This window comes from Rutidosis leptorrhynchoides, chromosome 4 (genome assembly GCF_046630445.1).
Source record: "Rutidosis leptorrhynchoides isolate AG116_Rl617_1_P2 chromosome 4, CSIRO_AGI_Rlap_v1, whole genome shotgun sequence".
NCBI lineage: Eukaryota > Viridiplantae > Streptophyta > Magnoliopsida > Asterales > Asteraceae > Rutidosis > Rutidosis leptorrhynchoides.
In genome coordinates, this window is record NC_092336.1 from 558,618,053 (window position 1) to 558,638,833 (window position 20,781).

Sequence of the window (20,781 nt, forward strand, 5' to 3'; positions counted from 1 at the left end):
GGTAACTAATCATTCAGATATAGATTTCAGACTTTCTAGACTCAACATTAGGGTTTTTGCTTATCGGGTCGGAAACATATAGAGATTAGGGTTTAAATTTGGTCGAAAATTTCCGGGTCGTTACAGTACCCACCCGTTAAAGAAATTTCGTCCCCGAAATTTGGTAGAGGTTGTCATAGATAATAATGGAAATGTTTTCATGACGATTATGAGGTGATAATGAAGTTTTATTATTACCGAAAGATATTAGATAAAACGATTCAGTCATGTGAAGCGCACGAATGAAGCTATCACAAAAGAGTGAGATGAATAAATATACTTGTTTTAACCAATGACGTGTTTAAAATTGATTTTCGAAATTTATGGAATTAAAGAAAATCTTATGTAATAAGATTTGGTTCTTCGGTGATTTAGAAAACAGGATCTCCTTTGATTTAATGCGGTAATCTATTTCGATTTCTTTGTCGGATATTTCACTATAAAACTACTCCCTTCGTTTCTTCTTCCCGTTTTTGAGTCAGGCGAGCAATAGTCCGGAATTCGTAGGTATGAGATTTGGAATGAACATAGCTAATGCTCTATGAAAGAAAGGATATTGGCATGGTTTTGATTTGCTAGGTTACCAGAATACCCTGGAAAAGATAGAACCATCAAGATGATATGTTCCTAATACGTTTGGGAATTAGACAGAATGTAAGAGCCGTGTAACATGGCACATGATGACGGTACTGTGAATCATCACATTCCATTAGAAACTTAACATGACTTATTGTAATATAATGAAGTTGATCAAGTTTCATTATATTATACTAATTCATGCATCAGTTCCCAACACTACTTCAGAACATTTCTCAAAGATTTCAGAATTTAGAAACTAATGCAGTTTCTTTTATATTGTAACGTAGATGTTATGAAGTGATAAATGATTTCGGGTGGGAATAATATCTCCAGAAATTTTGAAGAATATGCATAACGGAAGATATGAAAATATCTTATAATCTCTAAGATAAAATGTTGATGAAGAATATCATCCGGAAAGGTTTAGAATAAGGAGTAGGGTTCTTACTAACGTTTTCAGCAGTCACTGATTCATTTGAATCCTTTGAAGTCGGGTTTAGTATTCACGATTTGTCCACGGTCTCTTTATACTTTGCTCAATCCGTTTTCCAGTTTCAACCCTTCTCTTTTTCTGAGGTTTTCCAACATGCTGTACTTCATCGTAAACTTTTGACTGTTAAGGTCGTTTACGGTTTTTGCTGCTTCATCAGCATTTCAAGAACTACTTCATAGTCCAGGGTGTTTTTCAGAAACTTCACATTCGGAGTATGAAATTCTTAGGAATAGACGTTTTAGGCATGACGGGAAAAATTCTGCGAGATTTTCAAAATACTGATTGCGGATTCCACCGAATAGATAACAAACTGCTGGGACATCTGATGATGATATCGTGGAATGTAAAAGGTTTTCTGATAACGACGGCGAAAGGACAAGGTATAAATATCGAGGTTATAATAAGAGTAGTCTTTCTGGGAAGTCGAAGTGGAGTTGTGACAAAATTTGCTACTTGAAAAGGAATCATATGATTGTTTTTGCTTAATGAATGATAAGGAATTCGACACGGTTATGATTTAACTATAACTTCGATTTCGAAAGTTTTTCAGGTGCATAACCGTATGCATAAATCTTTCTTCCGTAGACGAGGTGCAGCAGTTTCAACTTTCTCGATCGAGGTGTTTTTAAGAATTATGAAAAGATTTGAATGCGAATTGTAACCGTCAAGATATGGATGAGGTTTAAGATAAAATCAAGTGGCAAACTTGAAGAATTGTTTAGTTTCATATGTTATAATCAGCATTTTAACTCATTTTAATTGTCCAAAGTTAGCAGTCCAATAGTCCGATTGTCCAATGGTTCAATAGATTCATATATAAATTAGATATATAATATTCGAATTACTTAATACGTATCGTGACCCGTGTACCGGTCTCGGTGTCGATCACAACTCAAAGTATATATATATTTTGGAATCAACTCCGACCCTGTATAGCCAACTCCCACCTTCACATATAGAGTGTCTACGGTTGTTCCGAAATATATATATAGATGGGTCAATATGATAAGTCGAAACCTTGTATACGTGTCCCGTTATTTAAATGCGTAAAATATATTAATATATATCATGACCCATTATACAACGTGTTGTCTCAGAATTAATCCGACGTGTTGTTGTACATGTGTCCCGACGGTATGTAAAGTGCAGAAATTAAATAACAATAAATAAAATTGCGAGAATGTAAATTGCGATAAATTAAATGTTAGCCGGGAACAGTTAGCTAGGAACAGTTAGCTAGGAACAGTTAGCGTGGATTCCTAACAATATTTCAATTAGTTAATTCGTTTGTTTCTAACAAATTTTATTATATCCAATGTTTTCTTCATTATGCCACTTGTTTAGATTCTGACAGGTCAAAATCCGAATATGAAGTTTGAATGGAAATGGTTATTCTGGGGTGAACGAATACGAATATCGGTGGTTGTAAGTAGGATAATAGATGACCGTTGAATCAGATTCGAAGAATGTACAGTGTAACTTATTAATGTGAATTCTAAATATTCCTTGGGTACTACCCACCCGTTAAAATATTTTCATCATTAACAGTTTGTACCAGAGGATTTTTAATTACAATCTTTATGAAAATATACTTGCATATATATTTTCATCGGATGTAATTATGGATTTAATGAGTCAATAAGATATTAAACTCATTTGATTTATCGTTAATACTGGATTACATGATCTCTAAAACTTTAGAGATTTCATAATCACCATGTCGAACGAAGATATATGAGGTAGAATGTTACGTAAAGTGAAGGTAATCGATGTAAAACAATATGTAGAACGAGGATTATACTTGAAGTACAGATGATGATATTGAGGCGTGTGATATGGATATTCGAGGTACAGATCGTGATGTTGAGATTTACGACGTGATTGTGGTTGGAATGATAAGTGTATTGTCGGTGTTGATGATGGTGGTACGGATTATACTGCTGGTGCTGCTGCTGGTGTTTGCAACCTTCGCATTATGTTCTCCAATGTCGTCACACGAGCGCGAAGTTCGTTAATTTCTGCTGGTACACCGGGATGATTGGCGGTTGGAGCGAGCGAATGAATAAGATTCGAGATATGGGATAGTATATAATCATGACGAGACACTCTGTAAATGAGAGAGAAAATGGTGTGTCGAATAGGTTCGCCGGTAAGTGCTTTCAGGTTCATTGCCAAGAGAAAATCGATGAATGAAATGGATCTTCGATGTGAAATGATTTTCGAATATAGGATGATATTCTAACTTCATAGAATATCTACATATAATACAAAAGATTTCGTAGCCTACAGAGGAACCTACGGCATATGACAGGCAAATCTACAGATACTCCAAGATAGGAATTATCAGATACGCTAAGATATGAATTTCGTCTATAAACTATCGATGCACTAAATGCAGTAGAACGTGTCTAGACTAGAGAATGATAAGCAGGCAATTCCCTAAGGATGATAAGCAGATGGTTTCCGACTAGAAATGATAAGCAAAACTTTTTGACAGGTAGACACGGTCAAAGTCCAGACTCACTTAATGTATCCTAACAACTTATCAGTTAGACACACTAATGCAAGGCCTGGTTCGCTAAGACCAACGCTCTGATACCAACTGTAACAACCCGTCCTAATCCTCCCGGACGAAGTCTTCAACAGTTGGTCCCATTGCGATGATCGACTCCAAGTAATGTCTTTAGTATGAGCTAATGCACAGCGGAAGTCTTAATTCGTACCTGAGAATAACATGCTTTAAAATGTCAACATAAAGTTGGTGAGATATATAGGTTTGATGCTAGCAGCGTTATAACTATGGAACACAAGATTTTAAGTTTATACATAATACACTCCTCGTGTATAGAAAAGCAGTTGAGCACTTGGTAACCATACTTAACTAAAAGTCATCGTAGCATATTCTTAAATAAACCCTACACCGTACCAAGTGTAGTAACGAGAACGAAGTACTGTGCAACCGTTAAATGCTGGTCGTCCAGCCCGGTTGGGGATGTCAGCCCGATAGATCTATCAACAGGATTCGCGTTTACGCTCCTCACGTAATTAGCAGTTACCAAGTATAAAGAGATATGCCATGGTACAACTCAACCGAGAATTTAGTTTTTGATCACTTGTGTCCATATCGTAAATCATTTATAAAAAACAGCGCATGTATTCTCAGCCCAAAAATATTTAGAGTTTAAAAGGGACTATATACTCACCTAATGTATTTTGTAGTAAAAATACATATAACATCATTGATCAAATATAAGGTTGGCCTCGGATTCACGAACCTATATCATTAATGTATATTAACACACATATATTTGTAATCGAACAAATTTATATATATTTTATCTTAGTTTATATGTTATATGTATTTAATTCGTATATATTTTGAATAATTAATATTTATACATATAGATATCTTAATATGTATTTCAGTATTGTATCTATAATTTGTTATAAAAAAAATAAAAAAAATAAAAAAATTTGATATTCGAAATAATAATGATAATTATATTAATGATTATATTAATGATACTAACATTGATAATTTTAATAATATTAAAGGTAATCTTATTAAAAAAATGTTAATTTTAATACATATAAGAAAATTTTTAATACTAATAATAAGAATAATAATAATAATAGTGGTAATAATAATAATGATAATAATAAGAATAACAATAATAATAATGAGTAATAGGTAACTACCTCATGGATGTAGTCTTAAAAGAAATTGCCCAAGTCCGGGTTTGAACCCGTGACGTCCCGTTACCCGATAACATTCTTAACCATTACGATGTGTGTTTCAATTCTTCATCAAATTAAACCCAAAACTATTCATTATCTTATTCATTTCCCATCATCACTTAACATAACTATTATCATCGTTATATTTTACTCGTGACCCTCTCATATGATATCATCTAATCAATATCCAACTCGTATTCATAATAAATATCGTTTTAACTCGTCATTAAATTCTACCATCATTACTTACTTAATTTAACCATCGTGATACCATGATATTATTATCGAATGTAAATCATAGTCATAAAATTATATTCGTCACCGTCTTCACTATTTTCATTTATCATAAACAACCTCATCATCAACTAACCATCATCTAATCATCAAGTGTCATTCATAGTTTTTACGATCATAATCTTAATTATTTTCTACATAACTATAACATCACGATTATTCTAATTCATAATCGATCATCCTTTATCGCCACAGAAATCGCTTCTCGATCCTCATCACTTGTCATAGTACATCATCGGTACAGCAAACATTTATCTCAAATGGACAGAAGGCAAAATAAAAAACTAACGGCCCAACTCACCTCGGCCCAAATTAATTGTTCAAGCCCTACGTTTTAACTAAATCCATGGCCTAACCCTTAAACACTTCGGTCCCTAGAACAAGATCACAAAACCAATAAAAATCCAATTGGTCCGCTAGATAAAAAAAAAATATATATAATACGTGTTGTAATAAGCCACCACCTTTTATGTGTATCACTTTCATTATCCCCACTTGTTCTCCATGTGGGACTTTCCAACGAATTCCATACCAAACAATCCCACTATACTCATCCACTTGTTAAAAATTAATTACTTTAAAGGATCCTTTATATTTGTTTCCCAAAAGTTCAATCAGTAGGTAGTAATAGTTTTGATTGTAAAGTTGACCAGGAGCTAGTAGTCATGTAATTAATAAATGGTGTTTGTTTTGGGTTTCAAACAGAAGTGTAGAACAGAAAAAAAAAATACTCGCAGGTTCACGGTTAATGGCAGGAGAGAGAGATGAAAGAAGATAGAGGTGGTTCACGAGTATTGAGATCGTGGTTGATGGTGGTGGAAGCTCACGGTGGTGATATAAGTTGTAGAGTTATGGTGGCGGTTTTATGGTGGTTGGAAGGTGGTAGAGTGGTTAAAGGTGATAGAAGATGGTTGTTGGAGTAGAAAAAGAACAAAAAGAAGAGAACGTAGAGGTACGTGACATGGTGGTTTAGTTGTGATAAGATTAAGAAAAAGGATTCGTGATGATGATCATTGTAGTGGTAAGTGAAGGTGGTTGTTGGGTTTGATCTTATTTGATGAAAGTGGCGATTGTAGTATTCGATTTTGGGTGGTTTTTGGGTCGACTAGGAAGTAGCCGGGGTGATGATGTTTGTGTATGTGGGTGTTGATCGAAATAGAAGTAGTCTAGACGACTGCAGTAGTAGTTTTTGTGGCGTGTAGTGGTTTTTATGATGGACAAAGGTGATGAAACTAGTATGGTTCAAGGTGACGGGTTTCAAGGGAACTAATCGGTGATGGTGGTGATGGCTCCAAGGTGATGGTTTAATGGTTGTAAACAGCACACAATACGGTGTTGGTGTTGGAATTTGTTTATGAACATAATCATGGCGGCACATATGAGTAGTGAATACTATTCGAATTGTGAGCAGCAGAGAAAGAAAAGAGAGATAGTAAAAATGAGAGAAATGGTGGATACTTGGTGATATCACATATCTATATGTATGTGTTGTAAAGATAGATATATTTATATCTTTATTTAAGAACCAAACAGATAGATAGATACATTCAATAGCATACAAATACAGTAAAGTATTAATAATAATTAAATGTTAATAAACGTGTTAACAAATAGCAACCTCCTGCCGACAGTTTTCAAGTGTTATATTTCGTGTCCATTGCTAAACAGTTAACGGATAAAAGTGTTCCTAAAAATCCCAAATTTTAAGATTAAATATATTTAATTATTTCACTCATTAATTGTTTGAAACCTGATCAAAAAGGTGCGTCTAATATTTATTTTTAATATATTCCCTTTTTATATATGAACAATTTTAAAATGGAAAGTTAATTACTAACACAAATATATTATATATTTTTAAACAAATAGATTTAATATAACTTTATAAATTTTTCAAGTAATATTTATATACATAAACATATATATCTACATATATATTTATCTATTTTCAAATAGTTGTTCGTGAATCGTCAGGCTTGGTCAAGAGGGTAACTAATCATTCAGATATAGATTTCAGACTTTCTAGACTCAACATTAGGGTTTTTGCTTATCGGGTCGGAAACATATAGAGATTAGGGTTTAAATTTGGTCGAAAATTTCCGGGTCGTTACAAAATTAGTCAATTCAGGCATGAAAATATGAGGGTTGTTATAGTACCTACCCGTTAAAAGAAATTTCGTCCCGAAATTTAGTTGTTGCCATTAATCGGTTTTGTTCGTACATAGACGAGGATATTTACGTTTTATTTGGTTTTCACGTTCCCAGGTATGCTCGGGGCCTTGCGTGAATTCCAACGGATAGAATATTGTTCTGTTTCAAGAATTAAAATCATACAAACCATAATTTCTACAAGTTCTTCTACGAAGTGCATTTTATTATTAATGCGGAGATCATTCAAAATGATGATGTTATACAAGTCATTTCAGTAAATTGGATATATAAAATGTGTTATGAATAATATCGAGCTCATTTAAACCTTGAGCGTTTATGCCACCACGCTAGGGTAGACAAAATAGAAAGGAGTTTATGAAAATCATCGTCGTGAAATTTGATAGAGATTGTCATTCTTTACAACAAGAATGATGAATATGAGTTGAAAATATTATTTTATCAACATTGGGTAATATGGATAAAACGATTCGATTATAGGAAGAGTATAAATGAAGTAATCTTAAAAGTTTGAAATAAGGAAATATCAGTTTGCCTTAACTTTTGACATAATTAAAGGTGATTTCCGGAATTCAAGGGATTTAAAGGAAATCTTTATAATCTGTATAAGATTTGATTCTCCGGTAATTAAGGTAATTAAAATTGCCTTGATTGTTGTGTCTAGAATTTTGCTATAAATTAGCTTCTTTTGTTTCATTATCTTCACCACTTATATACTTTCTTTCTCGATTCATACTTCCAAAGATTGTGAAAATGCTCCATCCAGTTCTTATCCTGGATATTTTTCTGACTATCGTTTATGTCATTCTTCTTTTTCATTTACCCCCAGAGGAATCTGTTTACTTCTACAATTACCTTGGGGTTATAGTGTTTTTAATTCTCCCGTGTCTTTATGTTGCTATACGCATTGATATACACGGTTTGTAATTTCCGTGTTGTTATCGGGCTTTATATTTTCCCTTATATGTCGGAGCTCTATGCTCTTGTTTTTCCTTCCCGACTTCAAGTCAAGCGAATAATGGTCTAGAATTCGTAGGTATGGAGTTTCAAATGATCATAATATACAAAGCAGAAGGAAAGGTAATAGCACGATTTGATTTGTCAAATTACTAGAATTACTAAGGATAGAACTATCAAGAATATATGTTCTTGATATGTTCAGAGGTTAAGTAGAATGTAAAAGTCATGTAACATGGCAAATGATGATTATAAAGTCTATGAATCATCATCTTCCATTAAAAATTTAGCATGACTTACTGTAATATAATCACGTTGGCCTGACATCATTATATTATACTAACTCATGCTTCAATTCCCAACACTACCTCAAATCATTCAAAATTTAAACTTGTATGTTATAGAAATATAGAAACTAAAACAGTTTCCTTTATTATGTAACACATAAAGTGCGAAGTGATAAATAATTTCGGACAAGAGTAGTTATGAATGTATCTTCAGAAATATGGAGGATATTTATAACGAAAGATACGATGATATCTTAGAATTTTCTAAGATCAAATGATAACGAGAAAAATTCTTCTGTAAGGATTTAGAATGCGTAAGGAGATCTTTTGTGATTTTCATCAGAAATCGAATCATCTAGATTCTTTGATTACAGGTTTAATCCTTGTGATTTGTCCACGGTCTCCTTCATGGTTTGCTCAATCCATTTTTCAGCACCAAATTTTCTATCGAGCGTTCCCAATACCCCATTCTTTATCATCAAACTCCTGGCCATTTAGGCCATCTACAATTTTGCTGTTTCCTCTGCATTTAATGCAGCCATATTTGAATCATCGGTTATCAATCTGAGATGGTTTCAAGAAATTTCGTTTTTAGATGATTGAACGCTGATTGTGATCGTCAAGATTCAAAGGATGTTTTCAAAAAATTTGAATTTGAAGTGTTTAAGCGTAAGATGCATCCATCAATGGATCTAACAGTTGACGAAGAAATGTTTGTGATTTTCAAAAGTAAGGAATGGTAAGTTCGGTGGTTTGATGTGATAATTCATCATAGAATACGAATGAATATAATTCATGAATGTAGTGATCTTTAAGAAGATAACACTTGCTAAAGTTTTACTTAAATTTTGATATGTCAAAATCAGAATATGTATTTGAATTTGTATGAAAATGGTTGTTCTTTAGTGAACGGATACATATGTGGATGTAAGTAGTATAGTTAATGACTGTTGAATCAGAATTGAAGAATGTACGGTGTAACATATTAATGTGAGATATAAATATTTCTCGGGTATTACCTACCCGTTAAAATATTTTCACCGTCAACAGTTGTAACGACCCGACCAAAACCGTTATTGACGGCGCCGTTAACTTAGGTCCCGTTGTGTGGTCGTAGTCCCTATATGAGACTCGTTTGACCAAAATTATGTCGCATCATTTGAAAGGTACAAGACTTACAAGTCTAGTTTACAAAACCGTTCGACAACAAGTCTAAGTTTACAAAAGTCGTAAAGTATAAATGAAATAACTTGCGACATAATATAAGTTGAAAAACATAGTTGCTATAAATAGCGTAAGTATGTAAACAAAAGTTTGAATCCAAAGGTGCTATCACTAGCGTATGTATGTATGTATGCTTGACTCCAAGCATGAAATCAGAGTGTATGCATGTATGCTTGACCCCAAGCAAGTATGAATGTACGCGGAAGCATGTATCAAATAGCCATGTATGAACCTGAGAAACATATAGAAAACTGTCAACGAAAAACGTTGGTGAAATCATAGGTGTATTAGTAAACGTTATATTTTGAACCACAAGATTTAGTATTTCCATAAATTGATCATCCAAAAGTTGCATTCCAAAAGTTGGTTCGCGAGCACCCAATTATCAAAGCTTAACATTCCTTCCATTGTATACCCCATCACTTAGTGCTAGAACAAACACTGATTCTCGAAAATATATTTCATCCGTAGACGGTAGCGAACCGTCAAGGATGAGGGTTGTCAACCCATATGGCCATATAACATAAGTTCTCGCTTACACCCGGCAAGTGTAACTAATGATAATCGAATTGAGGATTTTCGTTCTAAACTCGCTGTAGAATGTTTGTTTTCCTTGTTCTTGTGTTCAAAGTATAAAAGCAAGTAGTACAAAATGTAACAAAGTATATGTTTCTCAGCCCACAATTTAAAAGTATAAAAAGTTGTTGAAAAGGTGGGACTACGATCTCACCTCGAGTGCACGAGTATAAAGGTACTTCACAAAGTAAACGTGTGCATGAAAGTTGCTTAGTCTTGACCTAAACAAGTAAATTGTATCAATTAACCGGTTACGACACATGGTTGGGTGAAATGTGTTCAATTAGTCCTATGGCTCGTTACGACTCGATTAAGTATAGCATGTGAATCACGTTGTCAAGTTTCATACAAGAAACAAGTATAAAAGCATGTTAGAATGGTTGTATAAAAGTTTGGTTAAGTTTGACTAAAAGTCAAACTTGGTCAAAGTCAACGAAAAAGTCAACACGTTCGGGTCGGGTCCCGAACTATTTTTCTAATCTTAGAAATCATATATGAGCATGTTGGCCAAGTTACATGTTAATCGGAGGTGCGTAGCATAGCAAACATTTTTCGAAATTTGACAAAGTAGGTCAGAATCTGACCACGGCATATGCCGCGCCGCGACAAAGCTGGCCGCGCCGCGGCATTACACGCGAGCTGATACCTGGCCAGTTTCAGTTTTCTAAGTCTCAACCCAAAACCTTTTTATGCATAAAACACAAACCGCAAACACTTAGAACTCGCATCTTATATCGTTGGAAAGCTCTTTTGACAAGGAATACAATTAACTACCTTTCACAAGCAAAAACATCAATTACAATAACCGAAAACTCGTCAATTGATCAAGAAAGGTTAATTTTCAAAGTTTCAAGTTCGTAAAACGTATTTTATGATTCGGGAATCCAATTTACACATACGATATGCCGTTTTGAAGGTAATGAAACATACATTACTACTAAACACTAACAATTAACATTCCATGGCATTTAAGCATCCAAAAGTTCATGTCAAGAACTATCAAACCCTAGTCAAACATCACAAAATCAATATTCATGTTTTTGAAGTTTTCTTAATCAACCTACGCATCAAAACGAAGCTAGTGATACTAGTAACACAATTAAAACATGCACTTTAACAATCTAACAACATTAACTCATCCAAAATCAAGGATTAAGCAAACCCATTTCAAATGTTCAACTAGTTACTCAAAACAACAAATCGAGCAAGTAAATCATATATTCATGCTAGACACGAGCCATAGACACTAACTAACACCATTTCAAATCAAAAACACGAATTTAGAGAAATCTAGAGTTTTAGAAATGTTACCCAAACGAGATGAAGTTGGTATCAAATTGTAGAGGATGAAGAGAGGATTCCAAATATGTAATTTGTTTTGAAGTTTGCTTCCCGATCCGAATTTAGATGATGATTTATGTTTGTGTTCTTGAGAGAAAAAAAGAAAGAAAGAAAGAAGAAGAAATGGATGAATGAGGGGTGGAGGTGGTGAGTGGTTGACTAGTCAACTACTAGCCACCTCTTTGGTCAAGTGGCGGAACTAGTCCCTCAAGTTTCAGAGCGGGTGCGGGAATTAACCAAACGAATATTTTTAAAACGCAAGTTAACGAGAGATGTTATAATTAAATGACGGAATTATTGTGAACGTTAGTCAACGGAAACTACGAATTTAAATAACGAAAGGTATTATTTAAAAGAAAAAGACGGTGTTAAAAATAAATTTAACGGAAAAAGGCGGGATGTTACATTATCCACACCTCAAAAGAAATTTCGTCCCGAAATTTAGTTGGAAGTAGTAGTCGTTGAATCTTCCTCGAGATCTTGTGTTGCCAATTCTACGAATGAGGGAGAAGTACGTTCTAAGGTATTTCAACGAATTTTGACGGTCGGGATCATGTGTTGTTTTAAGGTTTGGCTTCACGATTTATGGTTTCAACCGGTCCTCCTAGGAAGTGAGGGTTATCGTCGATAGTGAGTTCATCAAAGGAGATAACAAGTTCTCGTTTCGCAAAACACGTCTTTGAGTTGATACATCGAATGTAGGATAAACGGAGACCCAAAATGAGTCGGAAAAATCTAAACGGCTAGCGACGGGTCCAAAACACCCCAAGAATTTAAAGGATCAAAATATCGCGGATTTAGCTTCCTACGTTTCCCGAAACGGATTGCACCTTTCCAAGGTGCGACTCTTAACGTGACGCGGTTTCTCACGTGGAATTTGAAATGTTTACGTCTAACATCGGCGTAGCTCTTGGTGATTACGAGTCGCGTAGGGTTTTGCCTGAATATGAATAAATTTTCTCGGTTGCTCATGAATAACCTCGGCCCCGGTGAATTGATCATCGTTTACTTGGTTCGACAAAGGAGAATGACGTTTCCGGTCACATGTGGTTTCAAAAGGAGTGACGTTAAAACTCGAATGAAAATCATTGTAGTACGAGGATTCGGTTAAAGGAAAATACTTTTCTCAAGTAAATTTGAAGTTGGTAATACAAACTTGTATTATGGTTTCCAAGGTTTAAATCGCATGTTTGTTCGGTCCGTCGGGTTGTGGATGGTACGCGGTACTCATGTCTAAACGCGGTCCCGAGGCTTTTTGTAAGGTACTCCAAAATCTAGAAGTGAAACGAGTCTCGATCCGAAACGGGGTACATTTCCCTAAGGCATATTGAACAAGTTTGCTATGAATTGAAAACGTTAGCTGGAACAAGTTTCTCAAGAAATTCACGTCGCGGGAGATTTATCGGTTTCCAAAAACGTTCGTCGGGGCAAGTTCTTATCGGGTTTTGAAAACGGTTGTTAGGACTATCCACCCTCGCGGCGAATACTTATATGACGTGAAGAGTCGCTCTCCTTTGAGAATTTAGAATAAGGACCTCCTGAACCGGAAGTACGAGGGTGATGCAAGAGAAGTTTCCGCCCCGATGTGAGCATAACGAGTAAATTGCAGTTAGTCAACAAGACTGCGCGAGGACGAGCTAGTATACCCGTGTGACATACGGTTGAAGTCGAATGGAATCGGTAATTCATTCGGAAGCATAAATATAATTTGACAATAATTGAAGGTGTGTCCCCGGTATGGTTGTTATAAATATTCTCGGAGTTTTCGGATGTCCAAACATGAAAAGATGAAGTCATGTACATGGCACATGGTGGTGTTTAGGTTGATCGAGTCTAACCACCATCACGCGTCACTAGAACTTTGGTATGTCTTACCGTAATATAACCACGTTGATCGAGTGTCGTTATATTACGCCAAATCATACTTCCATTCCCACATCACTCCATGAGTTCAAGTTCGTGTCATCGTGAAAATCTAAAATGAACAAAATGTAACGACGTCTCAAACATGATTCGTATTGAATCGAAAGAATTAGTGCAACTCTAAAGATGCGTTCCCCGAGGGAAGTGTATAAGTGATTGTTCACGTCAATGCGGTTCGAATCAGACAATAAAGTAGTTAGGTATGAAAAGAGTAACGAGTCATGATAGCGAGTAGTACACAACCGTAGCGATAAATAGTGATGACGATACTCACCTAGAGTAGTGACAGTGACTTTACAATACTCATGGATAGTAAGCTAAGACGGGGTGGATAACAACCAAAGAATTTGAGTTCCCGAGCTAGAGTAGCTAACGAAGTCGCGGTCATCCGTACGCGTATGAATCTTGAATTCACGTGTTTTACCAAAAATTGGCGGAATACGAGTTCGTATGATGAAGGTTGGGTACCATAAAAAAAAAGTTTGCCTAAGAATGTTTCAAGTATAATGCACAAGTAGTCAAGTAAGTGCTATCTATAGCAATGTATGTCAGAATGCAAATGCTAACTATCCGGTTGTAGTCTAGACTCACTAATGCGTCCTAACGACTCTGTTAGACACACTAATGCACGTCCTAGTTCCCTACAACCAACGCTCTGATACCACTTGTAACGACCCGACCAAAACCGTTATTGACGGCGCCGTTAACTTAGGTCCCGTTGTGTGGTCGTAGTCCCTATATGAGACTCGTTTGACCAAAATTATGTCGCATCATTTGAAAGGTACAAGACTTACAAGTCTAGTTTACAAAACCGTTCGACAACAAGTCTAAGTTTACAAAAGTCGTAAAGTATAAATGAAATAACTTGCGACATAATATAAGTTGAAAAACATAGTTGCTATAAATAGCGTAAGTATGTAAACAAAAGTTTGAATCCAAAGGTGCTATCACTAGCGTATGTATGTATGTATGCTTGACTCCAAGCATGAAATCAGAGTGTATGCATGTATGCTTGACCCCAAGCAAGTATGAATGTACGCGGAAGCATGTATCAAATAGCCATGTATGAACCTGAGAAACATATAGAAAACTGTCAACGAAAAACGTTGGTGAAATCATAGGTGTATTAGTAAACGTTATATTTTGAACCACAAGATTTAGTATTTCCATAAATTGATCATCCAAAAGTTGCATTCCAAAAGTTGGTTCGCGAGCACCCAATTATCAAAGCTTAACATTCCTTCCATTGTATACCCCATCACTTAGTGCTAGAACAAACACTGATTCTCGAAAATATATTTCATCCGTAGACGGTAGCGAACCGTCAAGGATGAGGGTTGTCAACCCATATGGCCATATAACATAAGTTCTCGCTTACACCCGGCAAGTGTAACTAATGATAATCGAATTGAGGATTTTCGTTCTAAACTCGCTGTAGAATGTTTGTTTTCCTTGTTCTTGTGTTCAAAGTATAAAAGCAAGTAGTACAAAATGTAACAAAGTATATGTTTCTCAGCCCACAATTTAAAAGTATAAAAAGTTGTTGAAAAGGTGGGACTATGATCTCACCTCGAGTGCACGAGTATAAAGGTACTTCACAAAGTAAACGTGTGCATGAAAGTTGCTTAGTCTTGACCTAAACAAGTAAATTGTATCAATTAACCGGTTACGACACATGGTTGGGTGAAATGTGTTCAATTAGTCCTATGGCTCGTTACGACTCGATTAAGTATAGCATGTGAATCACGTTGTCAAGTTTCATACAAGAAACAAGTATAAAAGCATGTTAGAATGGTTGTATAAAAGTTTGGTTAAGTTTGACTAAAAGTCAAACTTGGTCAAAGTCAACGAAAAAGTCAACACGTTCGGGTCGGGTCCCGAACTATTTTTCTAATCTTAGAAATCATATATGAGCATGTTGGCCAAGTTACATGTTAATCGGAGGTGCGTAGCATAGCAAACATTTTTCGAAATTTGACAAAGTAGGTCAGAATCTGACCACGGCATATGCCGCGCCGCGACAAAGCTGGCCGCGCCGCGGCATTACACGCGAGCTGATACCTGGCCAGTTTCAGTTTTCTAAGTCTCAACCCAAAACCTTTTTATGCATAAAACACAAACCGCAAACACTTAGAACTCGCATCTTATATCGTTGGAAAGCTCTTTTGACAAGGAATACAATTAACTACCTTTCACAAGCAAAAACATCAATTACAATAACCGAAAACTCGTCAATTGATCAAGAAAGGTTAATTTTCAAAGTTTCAAGTTCGTAAAACGTATTTTATGATTCGGGAATCCAATTTACACATACGATATGCCGTTTTGAAGGTAATGAAACATACATTACTACTAAACACTAACAATTAACATTCCATGGCATTTAAGCATCCAAAAGTTCATGTCAAGAACTATCAAACCCTAGTCAAACATCACAAAATCAATATTCATGTTTTTGAAGTTTTCTTAATCAACCTACGCATCAAAACGAAGCTAGTGATACTAGTAACACAATTAAAACATGCACTTTAACAATCTAACAACATTAACTCATCCAAAATCAAGGATTAAGCAAACCCATTTCAAATGTTCAACTAGTTACTCAAAACAACAAATCGAGCAAGTAAATCATATATTCATGCTAGACACGAGCCATAGACACTAACTAACACCATTTCAAATCAAAAACACGAATTTAGAGAAATCTAGAGTTTTAGAAATGTTACCCAAACGAGATGAAGTTGGTATCAAATTGTAGAGGATGAAGAGAGGATTCCAAATATGTAATTTGTTTTGAAGTTTGCTTCCCGATCCGAATTTAGATGATGATTTATGTTTGTGTTCTTGAGAGAAAAAAAGAAAGAAAGAAAGAAGAAGAAATGGATGAATGAGGGGTGGAGGTGGTGAGTGGTTGACTAGTCAACTACTAGCCACCTCTTTGGTCAAGTGGCGGAACTAGTCCCTCAAGTTTCAGAGCGGGTGCGGGAATTAACCAAACGAATATTTTTAAAACGCAAGTTAACGAGAGATGTTATAATTAAATGACGGAATTATTGTGAACGTTAGTCAACGGAAACTACGAATTTAAATAACGAAAGGTATTATTTAAAAGAAAAAGACGGTGTTAAAAATAAATTTAACGGAAAAAGGCGGGATGTTACAACAGTTTGTACAACAGAATATTTAATTACAATCTTTATGAAAATATACGTACATATATATTTTCTTTCAGATGTAATCATGGATTTAATGAGTTAATATAATATTAAACTCATTTGATTTACGGTTGAAATGAGAATTAATAATCTCCAAAACCTTAGAGATTTAATAATTGTCGCGAAATATTTCGCTAATGAAGTTATGAATCAATACTTCATCGTTCATTGTTATTGATATATCTCGGTATATGATGTTGGTGCTCGTGGATTTCTTGTGAAATTCACAAGGCACGAATAATGTTTTCTAGAAAGTTTTGAGTACATCAAAAATGAAAGTGTAAAATCAAACATGTATTTGAATAATACACTTGATTTATTATGAAAATGGAGTTTAGTGTGCTGAAGCAGTGATTAACGATTGTTAAGTCATTAACGAAGGATGTACATCATAGCATATTAGTGATATGAATTAACCGAGTAGTATTTACTAGTTAAGATTCACACGTAATAGCTTAGTACGAAAATATTTATTATTGTTCCAAACCATATATATATAAAGTATACATATATAATTCTTCAGGAAGAATGATTCAATACATCTTAACTCATTATTACTAATATTACTTGGTATCTATGGGTCGTATGATGTTAATGTTTGAGGTACTGAGTGTGATGTTGAGGCATGGAATGCAGATGTTGTTGTTGGTGAAGCTGATGCTGTTGGCGGTGATGCTGATGGTACTGGTGGTGCTGGTTATGCTGCGGGTGCTGCTGCTGGTGCTCGTAGGTTTTGCACCATATTTTCCAAAGCCACTACTCGAGCGCGAAGCTCGTTGACTTCTTCTATTATTCCGGGATGATTGGCGGTTCGGACAAGGGGATGAATAAGATCTGAAATTCTAGATATTATATATTCGTGACGGGATATCCTGGAAATGAGGGTGAAAATAGTGTTCCGAACGGGTTCGCCGGTAAGTGCTTCAGGTTCTTCGCCAATAGGGCAATGTGGTGGGTGAAAAGGATCACCTTCTTCACTTCTCCATTGATTAAGTAGACTACGAACCCACCCCCAATTCATCCAGAAAAGGTGATGACTAATTGGTTGGTTCATTCCGGTTACGCTGCCATTAGAGCTTGAGGAGTTCAAGGAATCAAGTGAGAAATCCATATTATCTGATCGGAATAAGGGTTTTTGTTATAAGATGAGTGTTGAATATTGAATGATATATTTGTCTTCTTGATATACGTATATATAGCAAAAAGATTTCCGTAATTTACGGAGAAAATTTAGAAAAAGTGTTAGACAAAGTCTATTAAGATAGATATGATAAGATATAATAAGATATGATGTGTCTATACTCCAATAATAGCAGTATGACGTGTCGAGATCATAAAATGATAAGTATGTAATCTGATAATCTTTCGATTAAAGACTTTCAATTCGTAATGGCCTATTCAGGTCTACGGCTTGAGCTATAGGATCCTTTAAATCGATAATCCAAACCCTTCTATTCTAGAGTTTCGTAGACGCCATCCGTCAAGAAAATTCAATGATAAAAAAATAACGGGAAATTAAAGATTTAAAAGTAATGAATATGAGTAGTGATGACATTATAATGTCTTTGAGATAACTCAATGACATTTTCCGGTTTACAAACTGATGCATAAAGGCATAAAGCATATAGATACCTGATATAACAAGGAGGTTATATACGTTTGAGTATGAATAGTAACAAATATAGGAGTTTCAAAAATCATGGATAACATTTCATGTAATACATATGTAATACACAAAACTATGATAGATGACATAGGAATGTCGAGAACGGTGTCGCATTTAAATGTGGTGGCGGAATTGAATAGTACTTAGAAAAATGAGCAGAGTTCTTAGGTTGGCTCGGCATTCTAAGATAAGTAAAGTTTCTAAAGTATAGTGTAGCATTTAACAGTTTAAGGCAACAATTAAAGGCACTATAGTCAAGGAAAGTTGTAGTCCTACATTGCTAAGGTACATAATTGTATAAGGCACACATAAAATGCAATCCTGGTTCTCTACATCAGCCTGCTCTGATACCAATCTGTCACACCCCTCAAAATGGACCAGGGGTAATTGTGACCAATCATATCATAACACAGTTGTATAAACGAGAACGACTCTATATGAGACTTTTTAAATAAAACTTTTGTTAATAAAATAGCGGAAGCAGTAATACATGTTTACATTATTATTAAAACGTAAAATAAATGTTTATGAACTAAAATATAATATGCGATGTGGACTCCATGCAAGCATCAAATCTATCATCACAAAGTTGCAAACAGCTAGCTCAATCATCACCTGAGACAAAACATGCTTAAAGTGTCAACCAAAAAGGTTGAGTGAAATTCACAGGTTTATAAATAATATCCAAAGTTTTAGACCACAACATTTAGTTTAAAGTTGATTGATATAGAAATATCAATCTAAAAGTGTTGCTGCATTTTGTAATATCGCTACTAAACAAGTTTACCCTATGACACCTTGTACTGTCAGTGTCGTGGAATCATTATTATGTAACCAAAGACCAACGGTCGAATGGTTAGAGACGTTACTCTCAATAGGCCTACTCACAATAATTAAGTTTGCATTTAAACGTAGCAATTGACGATATTACGGTAGGGATTTAGCATGAATCAAAGCATGACAGCATAGTTAACAATTTAGTACTTGTGTCTAAGTGTAAAACAGTTATAAAGCAAGCATGTGTCTCACCCCAAAAGTTATAAAACAGTTATGAAACAGTAAAAAGTGGGGCTATGAAGTTCACCTTAGTAGCACACGAAAGAATTGAACGGAAGGACGTGACCGAGATCTCAACCTAGAGATAGAACGTATTATCAGACATTGCCTAACAGACAATAGTATATAGTACTATATTGATAGTAATGGTTCACTAAAGAATTTCCATTTTCGGAAGGTTACTATTTATGGAAAGTTTCCACTTATAGTAATTTTCCAATTTTAGAAAGTTCGGGTTAATCTTTAGCAAGACGTTGTATAACTTTACTCAAACTTCGTTGCTATCAAATAAGTCAGGAATGACCAGATGTAACCGGGGGCCCAGAACCCTTGACCAGAATCTAAGTCATGGCATTCGAGATCCATAAGCTTACCCACAAATGGAAATCTAGACATCATTCACTTACGACCGTGAGTAGCGATGAAGTTCACATAAATTATACATTATCTTTGATTAACCTTCACTTTAGGTGTATACACACAACGAATTATTAATGTACTTAATAATTATATATGTGATAATATAACCTAAGTTTTATTTAATATTTAGTTATTATACCTTAGTATGTCTTATATATATTAAATATAATTATCTTTAAATAAATACCTAAATTACTTCAAAAATAATAGTGTTTTATTAATCGAACATTATTCAAAAATGTCTAAATAATAAATTAAATATCTAAAAATTACATACATAATTTTTATAGTCTTAGTTAATCATATAAATTAGTAGAAAAATTTAAGAAAACGTTTTTATTATATTTTTGTATTTATTTTTGTTTTTACCCTTAATGTATTCACAAAACAATTTTAATTCTACATAATTACTAAATAAACCCAAATAATTATTTTTATAATTTTTATAAGTTTCTATCAGTCTAATAACCTGTAGAAAAATATTTAAAAAAAATATTTTTTATTATTTTATATTTATTCTTAATTTACCTTCGAATTACATAATAATAAAGTTTAATTATATAATAAATACCAATTCGACCCAAGTAATTATTTTTATAATTTTTTTCAGATCTATATAAGTTTTAAAAACTCGGAAAAAATTATATATATTTTATTTTTGGTTAAAAGTATTTATTACGAATTTTACATTGTTTTTACGTTTAAACACTACATAATTCGTATTTAATTATAAATAATATTCCATAAATTATCAAAATTATTTTTATGCATCATAACACTTATAATACTAATTATAACATATAA